Raw genomic sequence first — 13988 nt, 5'->3', positions numbered from 1 at the left:
CAAGGTTGTAAGGGTGAAGTGTGTGTGCATGGACCTTGTTGCTGTTCTTTTGTAGAAGGAAACATCCTGCAGATGTTTAATGACCCACAGTTCACTGAAATGTGTGCATCTCACTATTAATTATGGGATAACTAGCAGTAGACCAGCAGGCAAGTGACATCCCAGGGTTGAATCTTGCTATTTTACTTTCAACAAAAAGGCTCAAGCTTTGCTGACAAATGCAGATGGATTGTGTGTAGGTGGCAAAGGCAGCGTTGCAGAAAATGGAGAACAATCACGCTGGAATTGTTCTTTTTTTAATCCCACCTTGTTTTTCTTTGTTGTTCCCTAGGAAAAACATACGTTGCTGTGTTAAAGGGATTTTAGAGACATTTTGGGTAAATTCAGGGCTGTAGTCAAGACCAACTTAATCAAGTCCAAATCAAATCCGAGACTAGTCGAGTTTGAGTCAAGGACAAGTTAAAAGGCAGTCTACACCGAGTCAAGACCGAGTCCAGAGCAAATCAAGTCCTGGTCAAGATCATGATACGCAATAGTGTCTTTACAATGCTAATATAGTGATTAAGGAGTTACGATGGATCTATAAACAAGACAAGAAGAGATCACTCTTTCTCTATAAAAAATCAATGCAAAGATGGCTGAATCAGCAGCCAGACATGAGACCAACACAAGTGCAAGACTTCAAAGAAGTGTTCCTGCTAGTGGACTAGAGACCAAGAGCGGATTCAAATACTACAGCACTATCAACCAACTGTCTTCTGCTTAAGTTAAAAATACAGTCACTGAAAAATCTGTCCTCAAAGTGGGAGCGTCTTTCAGGGAAGGTGTGGCATTGTAAAGTCACTGTTACCCATTCTACTGATTGGAACGCGCTGTGACATCTGTTTTCAGTTAGTGTAAATATTTCAATATTCATATCTTGTACAAGCGATGGCACACAAAAGGACACTGATTAAACCAGACCTTTTATTGAACCTTGCATAGATTTAACTGACTAATCAGTTATTGTTCATGTAGGTGACTGACCTGGCTGCTTGAAATTATGTTGGGGTCTTTATCACACACGAGCCAGTCTGCGCACAGCAACTAGGGCTGTGTTTTGTCAAGAATCTGTTGATACAATGCGCATCATGATACAGCAGCTATATATAATATATTGCAAAACTGTAGGCGTAGCATATTATACTTTGATTTTTTTAAAATCAATTTTAAGGAAGCGTGTCATAATGTAAAGAACACACCACTATTTGCGGCCAGTATTAACATTACTAGTCAGCTAGGTTTTCTAATGCTAACGTTAATGGCATACTCCTACTGCTACTTCCTGACTCAGTTTACATTGTTACTGTGGAGTGGAACAGTAAAATTGCTGAAGATACATTACAACACTGCTATATTGCAGTCCACGGTTTAAACACAACATAAAATGACAAAACAAAATTGTTCATTCTCAAGTGTATCAGTGTTTTCTTATAACCCGAACAACTAAGAAAAATAAATGATTCCTTATTCCTTTGCCAGGGGACTTTAGCTGAGTCATCGCAGACAAATAGCATTTTGAGGCTGGTGCCATTTTCTTTTAAAATAAAACCAGTGAACTGAAATTGTTTCTTAATATCTTTGGAGTGCACTGAAATAGTGATCCATGACTTCCTAAAATACAATCATTTTTAAATAGATTAGTCACAGGAGCAAATGGAAACGTTTGATGATTGAATGCTGTGCAGCATTTTTTTCAAGGAAGGAAAGTGCAACATCCAACATTTTTGTTTTTCCTCAGTGGCGTTATTGCTGTAACATTTCTCATTTTCACAGAGATTTAAAGTTTGTAGTTGCAGAAGCTTAAGACAATATTTTGGCATACAGTTTTTACTCTCAAACATCCAAGTTGAGTAGTGTTTTTCCTCACATAGCAAATGGTTTTATTGTAGCAAGTGGCGGTTTACATCTTTGAAAAGAGTGCTATGAGCAGTGCTGAGCTATCTGCCAAGGTCTGACATCTCTGTTCTCCAATATCTTTGTGTTGGTGCTGGCAAGCAATGGGACATTGTTAAAGCTTCACAGTTCCCGTTGTAGTCTCAGTGTTGCAGATGCTTGACAGCACTTTGATGTTAAACAACCACGAGCTAAGCTGTGGCTTAAGATGCAACATATGACAATATGCAACCCACATAGCTACAGATATTATATATACAGCCCTCACCTCGAGGGGCATGAATGACAGCCTATTGCGTAAGCCGATAAGACTCTAAAATCTATTTTTTTTTTTTCTTTTGAGGGAAAGGGGTAAAAAAAATGCATTTTTCACCAAACGTCTGCAAAGTTTCTTTACTGTAGAATGTCTGCTTGTATAGTTTGTTTTACAGAGTACAATGCAGAAGTTTTTTTGGGGGGGGGGGGTTGCACCAAAGAACATAACTTAATGGATCTTTTCATAAATTTGGATAGAATAGTCATGTACAGGCCTACAAAATCTCATTGGGATATATGCTGGATAACCAAACAAGAAAAAGGTACTGAACACAATGTTTCAACCCAACATAGGTCTTCCTCGGGCAAAACAGCAATGCAATATATATTTTTTTCTTTTTTTTACCTCTGTTGAGTCGAAACATTGATGATGAAACTTAAAAGTGCTCTATTTCTTGTTTGCAGGCTTTTTCTGTCGTACATCACACTGATAATAAACATGCACTTTTTGCCAATTAACACAGTATTTTCTCTCATAAACTAAAAGTAGCGACATTTTCTCATCTCATATCTCATTCCACCCCCTTATCTCTTTGACTCATCATAGACTCTCTAAGTTAATCCAAAGTTAAAATAGAGTTAACTTAGAATGCATGTTAAGGTGCATTTAACTGCGCAGAGGAAAACAACGCACCGAGGTCCCAGATATACACTTGCAGCAAAACACTGAATATTTCATAGTAATAATCTCCCACAGTATTTGGCCTTTACAGTGGGCATGTCTAGATACTGGCTAGTGCTGTCAACTGAGAAGCTAAAGGACCCTCTCTCAGCAGTTAGTCCCAATTATAGCTCAGCAGAGATCCCCAGTGGTTGTAAAGCTGTTTCTTAGGCTGAGTTTTTAAAACCAAATTCACTCCTTACAGGGTCTATACTCTGTCTTTACGAACATTGGCGAGTTGGTGAGGTTTTAAATCTTACTGTGGGTCCCAGTTGAACAGTAAGCAACAGAGTCAGTGGCAAAGTTCTAAGACCAACAGCTGGATCATATTTTCTGCATTATTTAGCAGCTGAATTCTGGAGTTTGACGATCAAGTATTACATTGCATAGTTGTATTGAGGTTTTGTTTAGGCATTGGTGTGACTGTTAGTATAACTAATTGGGCATAGGTATTTGGTAGATTTATATACAGCTATCTTAGGTTTTTAATTGATGGTTCTAATTTTAATTGATGGTGGTGTTGGTTTGATTATTTTTGACTGATATAGCCAAAATTATGATATTGGAGGGAATGATCCTTTCTTATTGATTATATATTAAATAGGATATTAAAAGGATTCTGTGATTTTTGTTGAATACAACTTATTCATATCTGCAGCCCCACGATACTTATTTTGATAATTAAATGATTGATTGTGCATTCATTTGTGGTGTTATAGCCTCCCCTGAGCAGACACAAAAGTCAAATGTAACTGCTTGTATAGAGTTTTTTGTTGGCAGAGCTCAACCTGAACATGTATGTTTGTAGAAGTCAGTTACCACGGAAGAGAGGAAAACTAGAAACGCTGAGGGTCTAACAGTTCCATCATATCAAGTATTTATTGCTATGTTTCCCCTTTATTCTTTTCTAGTTTAGATCTTCCATTGAAGGCATCTTACTCATTCTCTTTTACTTTCCTCTCTCTACCTCTTTCTCACTCCCTATTCTTATCCCCTGTTGCTCGCTCTCTTAGAAAACAGTCATGAAAGATGACATCCCAGTGTATATCTCTTATTCTTTGCTGCTGTTTCACACATACACCAAGATATCCTACCATAGCCCTCTCATAAGAGAAACCACAGAACATCATGAGATGAGAAGAGTTACAAATTTCCACTCCCTCCCTCTGATCAGGAGTCTGAAGGGAGCCTGTAGGGATGATGAGTCGGAAGAGTAGGTGTTAGCATCGCCATGTGTAGCACAGAAAGAGAGAATGAGGAGTGAAAAATAATGACATGAGGGCAGGAAGCCCTTCCTTGTTCCAGAGGGAAAGTAAAGAGGAGGTGGGAGTGAGTAGGGATGTTGAGAGAGGTACTGATGAGCAGAAGAGGCCCTGCGGTGAAGTAAGATAAAGGAGGCAAAAGGGGGAAAATCACATTTGTTACAACATATGAGAAGGAAGAGATATAAGGAATAAGGTAGATAAGGGAAAGTCAAATGGAGCATACGGAAAGGAAACAGGTAGAACACAAACAGTGGGGGAGGAGTGGGCAGAAAAGGCAGAGAGGGAGGCTCGAACTCAAGTTTTCGAAGAGAAGTTGTCAGTGAAGGGATGTGCTCCTCCAGTTGCAACAGAAGACACAAGTTAAACGAGGGAAGTTGAAAGAGGTGAAAGAGATCAAGAGAGGAAGTGAGAGGAAACGACTGCAAACAATCATAGGACCATCGAGTGTATTGAAGGAGCGAAATGGAAAAAAGGGACGGAAATTGGATAACAGAAAGATGGAGAGATGTTGAGAGTAGTAGAGAGCAGCCATGAGAGGCCATTGTTTCACAACATGAAACCACTGGCAAGATGCAAGTACCTCTGTAGTGATGCAACTGAGATTGGAAAAGGAGCCAGGTCAAAAATGGGACTTGCTGTACACTTTGTGTCAGAAATGGATAATCCAAGGGGAAGCATATGTTTGAGTTGTGGACAAAACAAGACATTTGAGGATGTCATCTTAGGCTTTTGGAAAAACTGATCAACACCATTTTCTGACATTTTACAGACCAAACAACGAATCACTTAATTGAGAGAACAAATTCACAGTTTATTCGACAATGAAAAGAATCATTAGTTGCAGCCCTAATGTGATTTACTACACCTTTTTTTTTATTGTACCATGCTGTTCTTATTCAACATTCATACTGATGCACATGAAAAGTAATCAAATATTTAATTTATATACACAGTATAACCCATGTAATCGTTAACCTGGACGTGCAGGGCTGCCTCTAAGAGGGAATTCAGGTGACGTAGTAAAAAGAGCAACAAAGTATGCGTGGTGGATGGGTCAACAAACACAGGACTTTTATTCAGGAGACTGCTGTCCGTGTTTTTTTTGTTTTTTTTCCCCATCGTTTTGTAAGCACCTACTTCCCTCTGACAAATACAATAGATTCCTGTTTTTTCGATGGTAGACTTCACTGACCCTGTCCATTCAGCGGTGTGAAAAACTGGACCACCTCATGTACTCGATTGATGAAACATTTGCTGACACTACAATAGTCAGGGGTCCCATTCCTTGTTCAGCTCAATAGTTAGGTTAGAAGGGTAACATGACCCTCATAGTGCTGGATGGCTTACTGGAATAAAAAACATATCCACTCATAAGGGTGCAGGGCACATTGGATAAAGGCTCCTACCAAAAATCATGTGTTCTGTTCCCGAATGCTGCTGCCAAACTAACAAAATACGTTTTTCTTTTTCTTATGCCTTTTAAACAGACTAATATTTCTAAATCACACATGGACAGACAGAGAGAATACAGAGGGAGGATAGTCACTGAATGTAAAGGGGTGTGATTATTGTCTCTCGATTAAATATTATTTTACTTATCGGCTGAATGAGGAGTGGGCTGAAAGAGCCAGCGAGTTAAGAGAAGAAATGTGAAGAGTGAGGACAGAGGTGAAGGATAGAGCTGCTGAATGGAAAAGACCTTGTTTTTCAGCATGAAATTGAAAACTAGAATTTTGCATAGATTTTCAAGCTTTGTATTCTAGGAGTGAATGTACACTGATTTATTCAAAAGCCCTCTCTGAGATGTCTCTCTAACATTTGCATTCATGTACTCCTGTATGTAGTCATCCAATTAATTACAGCCAGAAAGGGAAGTTGGTACAAAAAGGTTTTAAAAGGCAGCTGATGAGTTAGTGAATGAAAAGGGGGATTTAGGTAAAGTGGGGAAGAAAGAAGAAAATGGAGAGGGATAGCGGGCAGGGGGGCAGAGATGAAGTGCCAAAATATATTTGGGTGAAACAATGAAAGTGGAGAAGGGAATTTTAATGGTAGCCAAAAATGGGAGTGACGGTAAGAGACAATAAAATTATAGAGGAAAATAAAAAGATTCTTGGAGAAAGAAGAAAGGGTTAATATTCTTCGAGGGAGAATGACACAGAGAGACAAATAATTTTTATTTATTTTTTACAGTCGGAGGAGTAGATGATAAATTATCGAAAGATGGTTAGAGCGAACTGGCAAAACAAGAGATGCGAGCGAGAGAGAGCAGGGAGGTCAGGGAGAAGTGGAGATTAGGAGGGAATGCTGTTGACAAAGGATTGCATGAGAAATCAGTGGAGGTGAAGGAGAAAGCAAATTATATAGAAGTCTGAATTCAAAATTGTGAAGAGACAGTAAAAGGAAGGCAGGGAGAGGAGAACAAAAAGAGGAAACGAGACACTAAGGTAAGGCCTAAGCTTCGTTTAGTTTGAGAGTTCTTTCTCCTCCTTTGTTTTCCCTCTTTGTCTTTTATGTCATCTTTATTTCTCTTCAATTTCTTCTCTCATCTAAACCTTTTAAAGGTGCTCTGTGTAGCATGTCATTATCAAATTAACTCTGCTACTTCAGTGTAATTAAACATGCACAGACGAGACTGTTGGTGCCTGTGGTATCACTGGTGTTTGTGTTGTATCAGAATTCAGCACATTTCCAATCAGCCCTAACTTGAGGGTACCCGTTTAACATGAAATGGAGGCTTGTTTCCTGTCTGGTGTCTGTCAGCAGTTCTGGAAGCCAAACAAAAAGGAGATCAAGATAAGAAGCTGGTTCTCCGTATCATGGATTTAGATAAAGCAAATGACAATTTCCCTCTCTTCTGCTGCTTTAAGACTCTACTTCACTTCCTCCATCGATCTCTCCCTTAGCACCTACTTCCATCTCTCTCCTTCTCTTTACTCTTCTCTATCCAATCAATCTTTTTATCTACCTCTCTTCTTCTATCTCTTTATCTTTCAATCCTCTCTCCAGACTCTTTCTCTCCCCCATCTTGTCCATGCCTATGCTGAGCTGCTGAGTCCAGACAACATTAAGTTCAGGAGTTACATTCGCATACCAAGTCTGTTTTCTTCATATGCATATTTTTAATCGTCTATTAAATGGTTACACACAGAAACCTTGAACACTGAGTCTGATATGTTTTAGGCACATATCTTTTTTTTAAGCTGCTTTCAATTATTCCATGCACCTTTTTTTTAAGAGAGCTTCCTCACAAGTTATAAGGGATAGAAGAACATTTTTGGGAGATCACCCTTAATGTTGATGGTCAGTGTTGTGATTTTTTTACCATACACATTGCACGCTTGTTGTCAGATGGTAGCATTAACAAAGCCACCTAGCTATTGTTAATGTCATAGAAACAATGCCCACGCTCTATGAACACAGGGCCTTATTATTCAATTTGTTGCAAAAATTTGCAATGCAAGTCGTCTAAAAGTGTGGATGATTTTGTGGTCCTCTTATTTCGTCACTTGGACAGTGCTAATGCCAGAAAGGGCTAGTGAATGAATGACATTAGCATATCATTTAGCTGCTTAAAACACAATCACTATCGTCTAATCAGCACCTAATGTTACCATCTCCAATTCCAAACTGTTCTGCAATCACCTGCCAAAATCTTTATACTCTGCTTTCTGTATTCTTTGTCATGAAGTGCTTTGTGCTGAAAAATACGGACCTGCTGTGCGAAGGCCTTGACAGCATGACGAAGCTGTGTTGAGCTTCTGTATGTCTTCACTTGGTTTACTGCTGGTCTCAACCATGCAGGCAAAATATTCTCAATGCTTTGAACTAAAAGATAAAAGCTGAATCTTATATCTCACATAGACTGACATTTGAGCACATGTTCAATGTGAGCATTGTGCATTCTCTTGGCAATCTGTAGTCATCATTGAAGCCTCATTTTCCCTGAGCCGGGTTTACCGTAGTTGCAAACGAAGAAGTGATTAAATACGAAACAGAAGCAGTGATTAATGTCCGGATGGCCATGGATTCTATATGTTCAAGATCTGTATTTAAGTATCCTGTCAAAACTGAGCTTCACCATAATCATAATATACTGGAGGTACATGATGGTTTAATAGAGATAGAAGATCAGAGCTGTAACATGGTATTTTCTCACAAAGGCAAAATCTAAAAATGTAATCTCTGTAGTTCAGGAACATAGCAGAAAAAGCTTTTATAATAAATTTAAAGTGACATTTAAGATGGCACCACTGTAGTGTACTCATAGCCAGATGACATGCACATATGGTAAAATAATGTTCATGTATAATCAGGAGTCTGTAGAACAGAAGGTCAGATGTGAAATTGCTTTATACTCAAAAGTTCCATTTTACTGAAGTGAAGGAAGTTTCTTTTAGCCTTGCAAAAAACAGGTCTTAAGCTGTGTTGAGTATATGTTACTGTAGATAAACAAAAAGCATCTGACTCTGCCGCACTACTTCATATTCACTAAGTCTTTCTGACAATTTTTATTTAAAGCAACTAATTGGATGTGAAGCACCGTGTGATGCATACTGCCACTTCATCTTTTGAGGGCTTGTAATTACTTGAAAAGCTTACATGATCATCTTCTTTAATGGGATTTGTTCTTGTGGTACATCAGAGCTTAAACAGGAGAACTTCTTCTTTATTTTACCTTATCTGCTTACTCTGACATTGCAAGACCAAATCGCAAATGTGATTGAGTTAGTAAGTTGGAACCTTTCCTTTATTTTTGATTTCCAAGGGGCGTCATCAACGGCCATAGAGCAAAATGCCTTTGGAGGCTGTAAGATAGACCCACATCCAATCAGAGCAAACGCGTGTGTGATGTAGCGTTGTGCAAAAGACAGATGTAAACAGTGTTCCCAGCACGAGAGTATGCAAGCCAAAAATGACGTCATCGGGTATTTTGCATAAAGTTCTTCGCAAGTTGTCAGTTATCGTATTGAACCTGGGCCAAGTTTGGTCGGCTGGAAATCTGTCTGAACAGGAGGGGGACTAGAGCAAATTAAACATGAGTTTGCAGATTTGTCTGGTCCCTGCCTAGCATATGCCCATACAATCCATAATCCATACAAATCTGGTTTTTAGTGTCTGATTATGTCTTCTACAATGTAACTATTCTCTGTGCCCAGTAGAATTTTGTCCCTGTAAGTTATAATGTCTGCACTTATTAAATCAGTTTGAGCCTTGGCCAAGTTATAGAAGGCTGAGTCATATTTTAAAGGAGCTCTGGGATTATCTCTTAGACCTGAGGACTATTCAGCTGTTTTGCATTTCTCGTCTAGTGCACTGCTTTAAGGACTTTAGCAAAAGAGTTCGACTAATAATTCCAGACCGCATTTGTGACACAGTAGCATCATTGCAATGGAAATGTCACTGATCTGTGTTCATAATTCGATGTGATGGTCTTGGTACCTTTGACTGTGGTGCAGACTGATTTCTACTTTTGTCAGCATGTTGCAGCACTGGTTCAACTGGTTTCTAGTGCAAGAGATGCTGAGACTTGATGCACCCTGAGTCAGCAGTTGCTCAGCAGGCTGCAGGGAAATGCATCATACCTTGATCATAACTGCAAATGTCAGAGGGAGTTTGGCTACAGGCAGCCATGGGATTCCAAGACGCACACACACATGACATGAGCACACAGGAGTGCGCAAACACCACTGCCACAAGGTTATGTTATGCAGTGCGTATATGCACATCTGTGTATGCAAGCGTTAATAGGTGTGCTTGTGTGAGTGTGCGTGTGCATGGATGTGTGTTTGTTACGCTGCAATTTTTTTTAATTAGTCAGATTAAGCCAAGGTTCTGCATGCACGCTGATGCATCCATCAGCATTGCTTATTTGTTTGGTCATTATCCTCCGACATCTAATAAGATCCTGTCCTTTAGAAATGCACGTGTTCCACCATGCACCCCTGGCTTCTCCATTTTGTAACCCATATCGACTCCATTGTAATCCCAATGTCTTTCTTTTAATAATGTTTGTTACTCAGCATTTTTTTAATTAGTCAAATTGGGCCAGGGTTTCGCCTTCGGCAGAGAGAGCAGTGGGAGGGGTGTTCTGCGCTGTGTTGTTCTTGCCCGTCACACATAAGTGCACACACTGGCAGACAATCACACACGCACACTGGCTCGCTCTTTCTCAGAGGTGACTGTAGCTCAGACTCAGTCCCTCTTTTAATGCGGCCACTTATGAGTTTAAATCTAATTGTCCTCTAACCTGATGTCCTGGCACACACACGGATACACACACTCTTTCTCTCCCTACTCTTCATTTCCTCTGATGTCACCGTTGATAGCTCAAATTAGGACACTGTCTACCACTCAGCTACTGCCTGGTGTCTAAGAGGCAAGAGAACATAGTAACCCTTTTCACACACCACACACATACATGTTACCCTGTCTCATTTAATCCTTTGTGGTTAAAGGATCTTTTATCCCTCTGGTAATTAATTCTGGTAAACTATTTATGTGACAAATATTACACCAACTCACACAGAATGAGTGTATTGAGACACAAACACACACACAGAAAGCTAACACAATGACCTCCCTGTTTCTTTTCTCCCATCATCATCTATTTGTCCACCTCTGGGTGTGTCAGCATTCTCACATCTCTCTCTCTCTCTCTCTCTCTCTCTCTCTCTCTCTCTCTCTCTCTCTCTCTCTCTCTCTCTCTCTCTCTCTCTCTCTCTCTCTCTCTCTCTCTCTCTCTCTCTCTCTCTCTCTCTCTCTCTCTCTCTCTCTCTCTCTCTCTCTCTCTCTCTCTCTCTCTCTCTCTCTCTCTCTCTCTCTCTCTCTCTCTGCATATTTCACACACCATGCTGGGCATTTAGCAGCGTCTGCAAAGGGCTCAATAGAAAATTAAAACATGCGAGAGGAGAGGTAGATGAAAACACATAATGAGATTGAGGGAAGTTAAAAGAAAACCTTCTGTCTCTTTCTGACTGTTCTTTTCAACGGTGTGAGGCTTTATTTTCCGTAGACACTTCTTTTGATATTTAGATGAAATTACTCTCTATAATGCTCATACTGCTGATCCCACTGAGACTGAGCATCAGTCTGCAGCTCTGTGCAGCATTCAGCCCCTTCAGCTCACTGTTGTTCCTTCCTGCCTCCAGTGGATGCACCAAGAACGCCTCCATAGGTGCACCCACTGGGATGGGAACCAGTGGCAAACCCTAAACATGCTGGTTGATTACTTTTTCCATCTTGCCTGGGACATTAGTTGGATCCCCCAGTAAGAGCTTTGACGTGGCTGGGGAAGAGGACGTCTGGGACACCATGTTTCATCGTGACCCGGATAAAGATTTTTTTGTGTTTTCAAATGAACGGTTGTCTCTCCCACTCATCTATATTTTTAGAAGTTTAATTAGCTACGTTCAGTTGCAGATTGCTGCCAGCTCATGTCTTTGCTGCTAAATTAGTGTTTAACTCAGCTGCAGGGAGCAGCGATAGGCACTTGTAATGTTTTACATTAGAAACCAGCAGATGTGGTTGGTAATAACAAAGCATCAGAATCATGATCCATTAGTCTGACAGCGTTTAGTTCTTTTCTATTCCTCAATCTGTTTGTTGTGACTACAGCTCTTTCCTATTCTGTTTGTCATATCAAATCTGTTCTGTTTTTAGTCTTTTGTTTACTCATATCTTTTCGTCTTTTCTAAATGCATTTCCATCTGTTCCTGAACTTATTGATCGTTTTCTTTTCCTAAGTTTGATTCTCTTTTATGCACTGTTTTCCTCACTCTTTATCTTCTGCATCATGTGCTTTAATTACCTCCAAGGTTTTACTTCACCCTTACTTTCTAATCAAATCTGTTGACTGACAAATTAACAACTTCCTTTTGCCACAGCCATGCATGCATAAAGCTACATTATTTTCTCATTCTGTGTGTCTGGATATACCTGTCTGAAATGCCCTGTTTTAGTGCCTGCTTCTTTAAACCTCCCTTCAGAAAAAACCCAGTCTGCTCTGATTGGTCAACATTTAATCAATAAAGAAAGACATGAAAATCTCACTTTTTATAATATGTGACTTTAAAAATCTTCTTCAGGCACTTGGTGATGGACTAAATTGCAACGACACAGACAAATTATGACCTACTATAATTAGTTTTATGTTTTTCTGCAAAACACATGTAAAGTACACATACACACAAACATGACACACAACTTACTCCCTTGTGTTAATGAGCCCGTCTCTGTTCCATACATTTCATTTTTATTATTTATATCAAGTCCAGAGAACAATATTGACTTTGGCAAAAGGAAATAAAAACAGAAAGGAAACGACAGTAATGTTAAGTCATTATTATTATTATAAATGTAGTTGGCTCTGTTTTATAGGCATTTGTTTGTGTGTGTCTGTCATTTTGTGTGCTTTCTAGTTCTTGTTTTGTGCTGTGTGCTTCTTCAATATCTGTTTCGATCTTCTTCTGGCTAGGTATGATCAACATTTTTTTTGTTCTAATCATGAAGATTCTTTTGTCTAAAACAAAAAAATCATACATTTCATATTTTGTATTTGATCCTAACATCATTCCCCAGCAAATTTTGAAAATAAGAAACACATGGTGCTATATATATATATATATATATATATATATATATATATACTATATATATATGTACTTTCAAGTTTCTCTTTTCATTTTTTTCTCTTTGATAGTTGTTTTTAAGAGTCTCTGTGGCATTGGATCAGTCATCATATAATAACGTTTGACCAAGACTTGAACAAGAGTTTATGTCGATAGTGGCTCCCAAAGTTGTTGTTTTTTTATCTGCTCTCTTTCTGAAAACATTCACTATTTGGATTGAAAGTGAATCCATGTGGCACAAAGTCTGAAGTCAAAAAAATTTAATTTGAAATCCTCTCTTAAGGTTCACTGCTTTCTGACCATGCTACATTGCTGGAAGTGATTTACTCTGTTTTTGGTGAAAATGTCTTTAAACATTTTGCTTCTTACTTCACGTTGAATGGACCACCGCTAATCTTAAATTACAGCATATTACAGCATGTCCAGAAAGCATTAAACCTAAACACAAATCTGGTGACTGGATTGCCCCTCACAAACATTCATATGCATGTGCACACACTAACACACCCAGGTACACATACACACATCCTGTCCCTGATCCGTCAGTGCATGCACACTTATGCATCCGTTGGCATTGTTCATTCGTTTGGTCCATTATCATCCGACATCCAATACGATCTTGTCTTTCAGATATGCACACGCACACATATTCCATCATGCACCCCTGTCTCCTCCATTTTGTAATCCATATCGACTCCATTGTAATCCCAATGTCTTTCTTTTAATAATGTCTGTGCTGCACTCGCTCTTTCCAGCCAGCATCGATTGATCATGTCCAATGCACCCAGCACTGTATTTATGCTCCCATAATCCGCAGGCACAGCAAGCCAAAATCATTTTCCAGCCACAGAGGACACATAGAAGTCACATTCATTGCGTTTTGGAAAAGATTTTCAAAATGTCCGTCACTGAGTCAAAACACAACATGACAAAGCAGGACTGCCCCATCCAATTTTTTTATACTGCTGTATTTTGTGAGAGAAAGAGTGATTCCCTAGTATTACTGGTTGTGTTGTTGCTTTTTTTGATGCAATGTAAACCATTATTGTGTTGTGGGGGCTGAGGCCCTGGAGAGTTGAAGCGTTAGCAAGAGTCTGGTTCTATTAGTGTAGAGGCTTTACTGAGATCCACGCTGAGCTCATGCCATCTCTGTCTTTGCTATATAACCTTTGTTCTGTTGCTCTA

The 13988-nt window shown here is 39.3% G+C and overlaps 1 protein-coding gene across 1 annotated transcript in view; it reads left to right on the top strand.

Moving 5' to 3' along the window:
- The window catches only part of pcxb (pyruvate carboxylase b), a 316797-nt gene that overhangs the window by 168839 nt on the left and 133970 nt on the right, over positions 1-13988 (top strand). The window lies entirely within an intron of this gene.

Source organism: Echiichthys vipera (genome assembly GCF_963691815.1).
Source record: "Echiichthys vipera genome assembly, chromosome: 22".
Lineage (NCBI taxonomy): Eukaryota > Metazoa > Chordata > Actinopteri > Perciformes > Trachinidae > Echiichthys > Echiichthys vipera.
The sequence above is the reverse complement of the archived record's forward strand: the minus strand, read 5'-3'. Positions and strand labels throughout refer to the sequence as shown.